We start from the raw sequence: 11,130 nt of genomic DNA on the forward strand, positions 1-11,130 counted from the left end.
AAATATGAGGCATGTTCGAATGTACGTGTGTCACGATATGCATCCAAGCCAATGGTCTTGCGATCGGTTTATGGTACTCTGCTGTCTAGTAGATGCGAATTCCGGTAAGCACACCATACCGTTTCGTTCGCATAAAAACTGTTTCGAATCTGATTATGTCGCTAGTATACGCGTTGCTGAGAATCGAAAAGCCATTGTAATAAGCACATTCTGTATTCAATCAAGTTCCCCCGAACATAGATGAATACTAATTTTATTAATTGTGGTTGAACACCATGTAAATTATTCTTGTGTTAACCAACAGAGCAGAACGCTTGCATTGCAAGAATTTGTCATGTGTACTGTAGTTTAACGATCGAGCTCCAGGGTTCGTACTTACCGTACATTCGTCATTACGTTCTTGTACAGTGCACTATATGCACACAACCGTACGCTACGCTTCACCAGCGCCACATGCATACCCCCTTCAGCTCAGCTAGCGTCGGGGGAGCACACAAAACCGAATAAAGGGTTATAATCGGGAACTCAAGACATTCCTTGTTGGTTTGGGACATGGTTAAGTACCCGACGTCGCCTCCAGAGCTGCCTGGCTCGGCCTCGCCCGCTCGCTACTGCTGCCAAAAAGCGCACACGCAGCGGCCTTGCTGAGACCGAACGGCCTTACCGGTCCCCCTAAACGCCGGCCTTCTCCAGAAGATTTCCCGAGGGGAATAAAGCCGGTTGCACATATGGCGCGGTGTTCGTGAAAACGCACCTGCCCCATATACAAGGCATATGGTGCGTGGTGCAGCCATTGCTGCTCGACGTGCCATGTGTCCGGCATAGCCTGATGCAGGTGGCGCGGTTCGCTGCATTGTTATCGTGTAACCTCCCTTACATAAACCTGTAAACTCCCTTTCAAGTAAATCCTTTAAAATACCCCCCTTACAAATAACTCTTTTACAAATAACTCTCTTACATAACCACTTACAAACCTGTAAACTCCCTTACATTGTAAACTGCTTTACATAAACCTGTGTAGTCAATGGGTACGGACAATGCACGAGGCGAACTATTTTATCAACATCAAAACACATCATCTTTACAGTAATCGCCACCCGTAAAAATAATTGCAATATTTAACATGCTTGACCAGAATCTAATTGATCGAATTACAAGTATTCAGTGACTAACAAAGCGGGCCATGAAGAGCGGAGAACGACAACCATCCGCTGCTTGAACAGAGCAGCCGGCTGACGGGGTGAATTCGTTCTTAAGAGTCTGGCAATTATTGACAGAAGCTGAACGAGAAACAGCCGAAAAATCGTGCAAACTCTCATTTCGTTTCACGTTCCTTCATCCAACCAGCGACCACGAAGGCTTACCACAAAGGCCTATCCCGTAATAAAAAGCCAGTGAAAACAGTTGACCGCATATCGGCTCACTTCGCTGCAAAGGTCGTCGAACGACGATACTTTTCTGCCGTCTCTGCCGCGTAAACGCATAGATCTTTTTCCCGCCCACCTCTAACGCTTTTAAAGACGATAGCCTTCCTTGGGCTACTTAAACCCAGAAATTTTGGTCTGTCTGTCTGTCTGTCTGTCTATCTGTCTGTCTGTCTGTCTGTCTGTCTGTCTAACTGTCTGCCTGTCTGTCTGTCTGTCTGTCTGTCCGTATGTCTGTCTGTGACTCGATTCAGCCACCCGGCCAAAGTAAAATGCACACTCACAGCCGCGTATCTTAATACTCACAGCCAAATGTGAGCGTCTAAGCCTGGTTTATATGTTCATACTTGTCAACTTTGCTGAACATGAACAAGACATTACGCAATTCTAGTACCAAAAATAATACACAGGGGATATTAACAGTGTTCCTTTAGTTAAAAAAATTCATGGATTCATGGTTTTTCGATAGCAAATTATGATTTACATCTACTGCAGAAAACCACCGCCTGCTGTTGCCCGCGCGACCTCCTGGAGGCATATGACAAATCACGTGGCAACAGCAAGGAAAGGTTTCACTAGCTCGGTTCCACTTTCTACTTGGAACGTACGTGGAGCACGGCAACGTGGTTCTATAAACCTTCAAGTCGGCAGCCTCGATTCACGAGCGTCTCCGCCGTACTTCAGCGCTGGCATCGAGGACCCGGCCAGTAGCAGTGGAACGCGGTAAATTCAAGTCGCCTTGAGCAAACATTTACTGTTTTTACCGTGGGATGAACGCGACCGAACAGGAACAGCTTCTGAGGTGAGCGGGAAAGCAAAGGGGGCATTTCATTGGCAAATATCTACAAAGACTATCGTGTTTTGACGACATTTGCAACGAAAGGAGCAGATACGCGGACATTTTTTTCCCTTGACAAACACGGTGCACGGTTCCTCTAGTCATTTCAATTTTACCGTGTTCCATTGCTGTAACTGTGCCTTCAACAGCATTCCGAAAGTACCGAAAGTTTCCAGTAGATGCCACTAGCGCCGCTTCTACTCGAACCTTTCATTACTGTGAGACTTCTTGGAATATCGCCACGAGTCTGGCGTAGCACGCATGCGTTTTTGTTTTGCATATTTAAGTGAAAGTTTCAAAGAGCATTTGTTTAATCGCTATCGCGAAACTCATACGCATATGTGTCTTAAATTACAAGAACACTACGCGTACGACTATGGTTTGTATTTGCTGAACAATGGTGACAGCAATGAAGTGTGTTTCCAGGCTTAGAGGTTTACAAGCATTTTGACTATGCAAACTTCTCGTTCAAAAACTTACTTGAGTTTTCGGTCGCGCGGATAAATCCAGGGACAGTCAGACAGACATACATATACACAGAGAGGCAGGCCAAAATTTCCGCGTTCAAGTAGGCCACGTCACAGAGTTTCATACTAATATATACTAGAGGGAAATCTGGCGCCACTGTCTAGGGGAGCCGCGCTTCGGCGAGCGATAAGTCATATACCGAGAAGTCACGTTCCACTTGACCTTGGCATGGCTCGTGACAGGCAGTAAAGTTGCCTTTGGCTGCAAAACAGAAACAATATTACTGTAGGAGATTCATCAAATTTCTTTTGTTATTATAAAATAGAAGTTCCAAAAAGAATAATTTGTCAGTGATGATGCAGAAGCCTCAGGCACACTGATCAAGAAAAGAATGCTAGCCTTTTTTGTTAATTTTGGCTTCGAGACAAAAAAAGAAGCAATATGGCTAGCTAAGCCAAGTAGGCGAGGAACATCGCTAGCGGCAATGGCACCGCCCAAGGCGGCCCGCAACTGCAGCGACCGATATCCCTCTAGTGTATATTAGTATGAAACTCTATGGACGAAGTATTCATCGTATTTAAAAATTGAAAGGGCGTGTACACTCCTGCGTGTAAATGACTTACAGAGAAGGACGGTGTTGCGCATCTAGTACCGCGTCGTCTCGGCGTTGTCCCTTTCGTGACCTAAACAATACGGAGTCCTGCGCTAGCACAACAAAAGTTTTTTTTTTTCATGGGGATGCAATACGGAAGGCCCTGTGGCTCGTATGAGGTACTCGGGACTGAGTTTCACGCTCTTTCGAAGTATCACCCCAATGCACGAGCAGCAATGGGTTTTTGGAAGTGTGACATTGGTGGGTAGGAAAAGTATCTTTGCAGGAAGTTGGGAAAGCACCTCTGTTGGTCTATGGTAACCCCAGCGGTTTCCCTTTTTAAGGCGGGGACCTTAGATGTCTCATCAAACGCGAACAATGAACGCAGTTGTAGTCGCTGTCGCTGTGGCCGTCGGCGTCCGCGTTAACACAAACAGTACTAAACTGGCAACAACTGAGAGGAGAAAATAAACTGTGTTCGTGTGGTATTTTATTAGGGATCCCCATTAAATGGCGCAATAAAACAATTCACGCATCTCCACGAAGTGAATCATGAGGAAGGGCAGAGCACTTGGGATCATTCTTACCGTAAATTGCCATCAAGCGCAGGTAAATGGTTGACAACGTGTGTGTACAGTGTATACAATTCCAACCCAATCCAATCCAATCCAATTTAATCCAATCAAACCCAATACAATCCAATCCAATTCAAATGCACTCCAATCCAACCCAATACAATTCAATCCAATCCAATCCAATGCTTCTTGCGCATGCGCAACACTGTGTACATGAACGCCAAGGGACCAGTCAAGGACAAAACGAGATCCTAAGGTGCTTAGGATCTGGCTAAACAAAAAGTAGCGAGTAGAAGTCCCTAACGAAAAGTAGCAGCTAGGTGCGCTCACCTATCCGCTATCCTTGAACCCAGGGAGGAAGGAACGAGACGGTGCGTGCCCTGTGGCCGGTGCAGGTGGCGTAGAGCGGGGTCCTGGGGAGGAATGCTCTAACTATTTCGCGTCAAAAGACAAAGACACAAACACGACGACGCCAACGCGATCTATGAGGTTCAATGTTCGCTGACTTTCGCTTTCGAATGACATAAGCACAGTGGAGTTCCCAATGCATTATCCTTCACTTCGTTTTCGCGTAATCATCATCATCATCATGAGCAGCCCATCTACGCCCGCTGCAGGGCAAAGGTATCTCCCATAGATCACCAATTATCCTGGTCATGTGCCTACTGCGACCAATTTATCCCCGCAAACTTCTTGTTCATCTTCTCTAACAGCGCACACACACGAAGACTAATGCAAAGAAGAGGACAGGACGAGTGCTTTCGAGCAGCGCTCGTCCTGTCTCCTTCTTTGCCTTAGTCTTCGTGTGCGCGCGCTGTTAGGAAATATGAATAAGTACCAACTCGCCCAATTGTCGGTTCCATTGCAAACTTCTTGACCTCATCGGTCCATGTAATTTTCTTCGACGCCAATCACAATCTACTTTACGTTATATACTGTGGTTCGGAGTGGCCTTAACGACAGCCGACTCCTTCCTCATCGGGATGGCCAGTAGTTCCCACTGAGACGCCTGCGTGTTGGAAGAGACATTCGACCATATGCGTTGTTGTTGCCACCAGTATTCATCGTAAAGACGTGTTTCGGCCACCGCGCTCAGGCGATTAGACAATCAACCGTTCAAACTAGGGACTATTCTAGGATATCGGCCCGTACAATGAAGTTCGCAGAAGGCAACAAAAGCCCTTTTGCGTTAATTGAAGGACACATGCTTGCATGAAAGACTGTAATTCCCACAAAGAGACTAAAGTGTGTGCCTCGCCCCGCTCCTATCCCCACTTTCCACCTGCCCCCTCTTTCATCCCCTGAACACCCCTTCCCCAGTGTCCAGTAGCAATTCGGGCTCTACGCCTGGGTAACCTCTCGGCCTTTCCGTTCAATTTTTTCCTCCTCCCTGCCACGCTGGCCCTCTGTAGGTATCCATTCTGTTACACCTAATGAAGAACGGTTATATTGACTTCGTATGCCCTGCCCACCACCATTTAGTTTTTAATATGTACTAATATCTCCGTTTCCTTAATATCTACTAATGTGACCCGCTCCACTCTCTTCCTTTGGCGTAATGTTACACCTATCAACTTCCGTTCCATTGCGCGCTGAGTCGTCCTCAATTTGAACCTTTTTAGTGAGCGTCCAAGTTTTGGCCCTGCAGGTGTCTGCCGGTAAAGTGCAGCTGTCACACATTTTCTTCCTCATGAGCAATGGTAGAGTGCTATTCATTATCTGAGAATGCCTGCCGTATGCACTCCACCCCAATCGTATCCTTCTGATTATCTCTGCCTCAAGGTTGGGATCCGGGGTCACAACTTGGTCTAAGGAGATATATTCGCTTACCGCTTCCACTAAATCGCCACCCATCTCAAACCGCTGTGCTCTCCAGAGGGTATTGAGTATTACTTTAGTTTTCTGCATAAAAATTTTCAGGCCCACAGTTCGAATATGTTTGTGTAGTGCGGTAAGCATGCTTGGCCATTAGCCCGCCGAGTTACTTAGCAAGGCAGCGTCATCAGCAAATCTGAGGTTACTGAGGTATTTTCCATTAACCTTTACTCCCACCTGTTTCTAATCCAATGTTGTGAATTCTTCATGTAAACTTGCTGTGAATAACATTAGAGAGATTGTGTCTCCTTTCCTGACGCCCATAACTATAGGTTTTTTACTACTCTCCTTTTGAAGGAAGATGGTAGCTGTGGACCCATTGGAGATATCCCCTAGTATTCTTACATAATGCTCGTATGCACCCTGGTCCCGTAATGCTTGAATAACTGCTGAGGTTTCGCTCGAGTCAAATGCTTTCTCGTAATCTATGAAGGCTATATATAGGGGTTCAGTATACTCAGCGCACTTCTCTATCACCTGATTGATCGTGTGAATATGGTTCATGGTTGAATAACCTTTACGGAACCCTCCTTGTTCTTTAGGTTGACTGAAATCTAGGGTAGTAGAAATTCTGTCAGCGATTACCATTCTAAGTACCTTGTGCACGACTGACAATAAGCTGATCGGTCTGTAATTTTGCAAGCCCTTCATGTCACGTTTCTTAGGAATTATGATGATCTTCACGTTCTTCAAAGATTCCGATACACTCGCGGTCATTAGGCATTGCGTAGACAGGCGTGCCAGTTTTTCTAGTACAATTTGCCCGGCATTCTGCAGGCTGCTATCGGATCCTCACCAGGTTAAACATCTTGTTTACTTCTTATGTCGTTACTGGTGGGATGTCTACCTCATCTGAACTACTTCCTCACTCGGTATTATCCAGGATATCCCGGATACTGATCACATCTCTATAGAGCTCCTCGGCTAGTATAACTGCCATGATTTGAAGGGCAACAAGTAATACGGACAAAGAAACAGTGTAGAAGAGGCAGGCGCTAATTTTGCGCTTGTCTCGTCTACACTGTTTCTTTGTTCGTGGTTTTTGTTCTGCTCCAAATCATGGCAACTATTCACCAACCAGCCCAGCATGAAGCTCTTCCCAGCTAGTATAACTTTTTTATCCCTATGTGTGATGACATTGCCTTGCGTTTCTTTCAGTGCATAAACTTTATTTTTTTCCAAGCCTTGACGCCTCTTCACTGCTTTCAGGCTGCCTAAATTCTTTACAGCATGCTCAATCCGCTCCTTAATATATTACCGTATGTGAGTGGTCTTACCCTTATTGATTAACTTCGAAGGCTCCGCTAGTTCTATTCTGTCTGCTAGGATGGCAGCTGTCATGCCTTCCCGTTTCCTAATTAAATCTTTCATCTCCTGGAAAGTTTACCAGTACAGTCAAACCCGGCTATAACGAACCCGGATAGAGCGAATTATTCTATAGATCGAACAAAAATATTTCAGTTACGGAAATACATGGGAAACATATTCCTTATAACGAAGTTCACATCCGATATATCGAACTCTGGGCGCCTAGAATGGCCGCCGAAATGCATGATCTCGGCGCGGCGATTGAGATGTGGATTAGCCGCGACCACGAAGCAAGAGCCGCGACTGAGACATTGCGCCTTGCACAGAGCGACGTGACGGCTAATACTTTCTGTAACTGTTTCCGACGCGCGGGACTCGCGACGGAACCCGCCCTGTCAGCGAGTCCGGACCAAGACAGCGGCATCGGTGAACTGTGGGAAGAGCTCACCACCGTTCCCGATGACGTCGCGAGTGAAATCCGTCCGACGCTTATGATGAAGCGCTTTCGGCAGTCCGTGTGCTCCGCTAATGCTTCTTAGATTTTTGAGGACGCGGACTCGAACTGGTGCAAACAATGTATCGCGTAGAGAATGCTATGCTAGTTGAAGCCACCAAAACGAAAGTGAAAACAAAAATCACCGCTTTTTTTTTTTTTGCAACGTGGGCAGTTAAGGCGGAAAGTAGCTTTGTTACTTGCAATAAATGGATTATTTTGGTATGGTAATGGCTACTGTACTGTTTTCGTTTCTGCATACGCGGATAGCGGAGTTGGTAAGAGGGTGGGGGGGGGCTCCCGCGGATTGCGAACTCGTAACAATAAGCTTGTTATAGGCGGGTTCGGCTATATCGAACTATTGGATATATCGAACGAATCGCGGTGCATATTGCAGTTCGCTATAAACGGGTTTGACTGTATCCTGCGTAGCGATGGTACCTCTGACTTCCACTGCACACTCCGTGAAAATACGCGTAAGATTGTTGCTCGCTTCTTGTGTTGTAAACTCTCTCGGTTAGAGCTGGATATCGGTAGTGCTGCGCGGTCCTGAATTCTTCAACTTTTCTTCTTACTGTTGCTCATTGATCGGCGTCTTTCATGGTAGCTTGTTGCCGTTCCTCCCCAAATCCAGCAAAATTCGGGATCTTACCATACGGTGGTTACTACACTTCACTCTTCCGAGCACTTCCACATCCTGCACGACGCCAGGGTTACCACATAGTATGAAGTCTATTTCATTTTTGTTCTCTCCATTGGGGCACCTCCACGTCTTCTTCCGGCTCTCCCGTTTACAGAGGAAGGTATTCATGACGCGTAGATTATTCCGTTGTGCGAGCTCTGCTAACTAGCCCCTCTGTCATTTCTACAGCCAAGACCATAGTTCCCAGCTGCCTTGTCTCCAGCCTGCTTCTGCCCTACTTCAGCACTGCGGCCTCTCATAACTACGGTATATTGTGTTTTCACTTTAGCCATTACCACTTACGCATTTTCATACCGGCGGCCCACTAGCTGGCCGTCATGCCTGGATGTAGGTGCGTAGCCCTGTTGAACCTTGAGTCTATACCTCGTATTAGGCCTAATTACAAGACCGGCTGCCCTTTCGTTATTGCTAAAGCGTTCCTTTATGTTGCCAGATATGCTGTTATTGACTAGAAATCCCACTCCCAGTTCTCTTCTGTAAACAAGACCAGGGTAAATTAAGACGTGGGAATTTTGCAGCACTGTAAAGGCTTCACGTGTAATCCTAACGTCACTTAGCGCATTGCATCCTATTTAAGGCCGTCTAATTCCTTGAACAGCACCTTTAGACTCACCGCGCAAGATAAGGATCTTGTGCTTAAACGTTGCCAGCTTCAGATTCCGTTGGCGGCTGTCCGGATCCAGTGATTCTTAGCCCTCTCTGCTACGTCACAGGTCTGACCACCGCCGTGGTAAGTTGCTTCGCAGCCCATGGGGACTGGGGGCCGAGGGTTACTTGCCATTACTGCACCAGGGTGGCGAATTCTGCTCTGGTGAGGGAGCGCGGTACCGGCAATGGTCGCCGTGATCAGGCCGCACCCAACGCCCCCTTCTGCAATGCCATCAACGCGCGGGTTTTGTTATTCCGGTGGGAATTGTGCGTCACCGGGAGAAGAACCACAGTCCTTCTGCACGCAAGGCGGATGCGTTACCTATACACCACCGATGCACTGTACGGCTCTGTTCTCTTTCGTCTAATGACGTTCCAATCTGTCGTAGCCATCCTGTTTGCGGCAGCGTAATTCTGGAACCGCTGGTGTCACCATTCCCCTTGAATTTCCTATACTTCTCAAAAGCCTGGGTCGGACCGAAAGACACGGGTCAATAAATACACGGATAATTGACACAAAACAAAACCCCTTCGTTTTAATTTTTCCACATTTCTTCGCGGTGTTACTTCCCGTTGCTCCAGAGATATGTCCACTGAGCTGGAGCCATTTCAGCGCTGGGGTGGTGTAAGACGAGCCGCACTTCAGTCAGTTGAGATGTACCATACACAGCTTTCGGTGTAGAACAAGGGCGTGATGAAGCTTCTGCTTGCTGAAGTACAAGCATTGAAAGAAGAAAACGTGCTGCTGACGAGGAACATGACTTTTTGGGTATCTAGGCGCGCATCACCATCATCATCATCATCATCATGATAATCAGGTGACTGCAGGAAGAAAGCCTCTCCCATTGACCTCTAAGCGCCCCTATTTTGCGCTGCTCGACTCCACTGTTTACCCTCGAATTTCTTCACTTCACCCCTCCATCGGGTTAAATGCTCTTCCCCTTCTTCTACACCCACCTCTCAGTATCCACTATGTTATCCTAATTGCCCACCGGTTGTCGGTTCATTTTACTACATGGCCAGCCCAAGTCCATTTCTTTTTCTTTATTTGAGCTCTGATATTATCTGTTCTAGTGTCTTCCCTGATCCGAGTACCTTGTTCTCAGTCCCTGAGTGTTACTCTTCACATTTCTCCTTCCATGGCCCGTTCAGCGTACCAAAGTTTGCTTTCCAGTTATTTGGTATGGTGCAAAGATTCAGCTCCGTATATCATAACCGGCAGTACGCTGTGGTTCCAGATTTTTCTTTTGAGTGACAGACGTAACTCCCTTTTCATTATTTGGTAGTGTTTGCCGAGTGCTCCCCAGCCCATACTAATTCTGCGCCGGATTAGGCTCTCGTGTTGTGGTCAGCACTAACCATCTGTCCGAGATAGTTATTTTCTTTTGCTTCTTCCAGCGCTTCATTTTCTAAGCTCAAAATGCGTTCTTAGCATGCCTATTCCTGACTACTTTATATTTATTCGTATTTCTTTTTAGCGAAATGGCCGTGCTTTGTGATTGTAGTTTTTCAAGCAGTTTGCAGGTGCTTTGCAGTCTCACCCAGCAAGACTGCGTCGTCCGCAAACCTCAAATGGCCCAAGTATTCCCCTGTTAGCCTTAATCGTGTTTTCCCATTAAAGTTTTCTGAATACCCCTTCGAAACATGCTGTGAATAGTTTTGAACAGATGGTATCTCCCTGTAGTACTCCCTTTCTGATCGGGAATTTATGGCTTTGCTGCTGGATGGGTGCCCTTCCCCCTGCATGTCATATATATGTCTTACAGAAGTCTTATGTACTTCTCCTCAATTTCACGATTGTGTAATGCTTCTAGCCCGCAGCGGTGAGTGCGAAATCAAACGGTTTCCCTTAATGTATAAATGCCATGTAAAGGAGTTTTGTGTACCCTGCGGACTTTGCTATCACTTGGTTTGTTATCTAAAATATCGTACCATATGGTGCGGATACCTACGAAATGGGTTGCAGCCTTAACGTAGCACCAATTCAGTATTTAATGAAACTAACCTCATCCCTAAATGCAAATGATTCTTCACATATAACAATAAAATATTTATAGGTCTATGTAGCCTGAATAGGCCAACTCTAGTACCCCATAACTTGAGGGAGAGAAACATATGGTCACAACCTTTCTCGCGGACGAACTACGGATTTTCAGGATTGCAGTATCGTGTATCATCTACCGTGTTTATTTAAGAAATTACACAG

Source organism: Haemaphysalis longicornis, unplaced genomic scaffold (assembly GCF_048455015.1).
Source record: "Haemaphysalis longicornis isolate Haplotype H1 unplaced genomic scaffold, Haemaphysalis longicornis Haplotype H1 scaffold_10, whole genome shotgun sequence".
In the NCBI taxonomy this organism is placed as follows: domain Eukaryota; kingdom Metazoa; phylum Arthropoda; class Arachnida; order Ixodida; family Ixodidae; genus Haemaphysalis; species Haemaphysalis longicornis.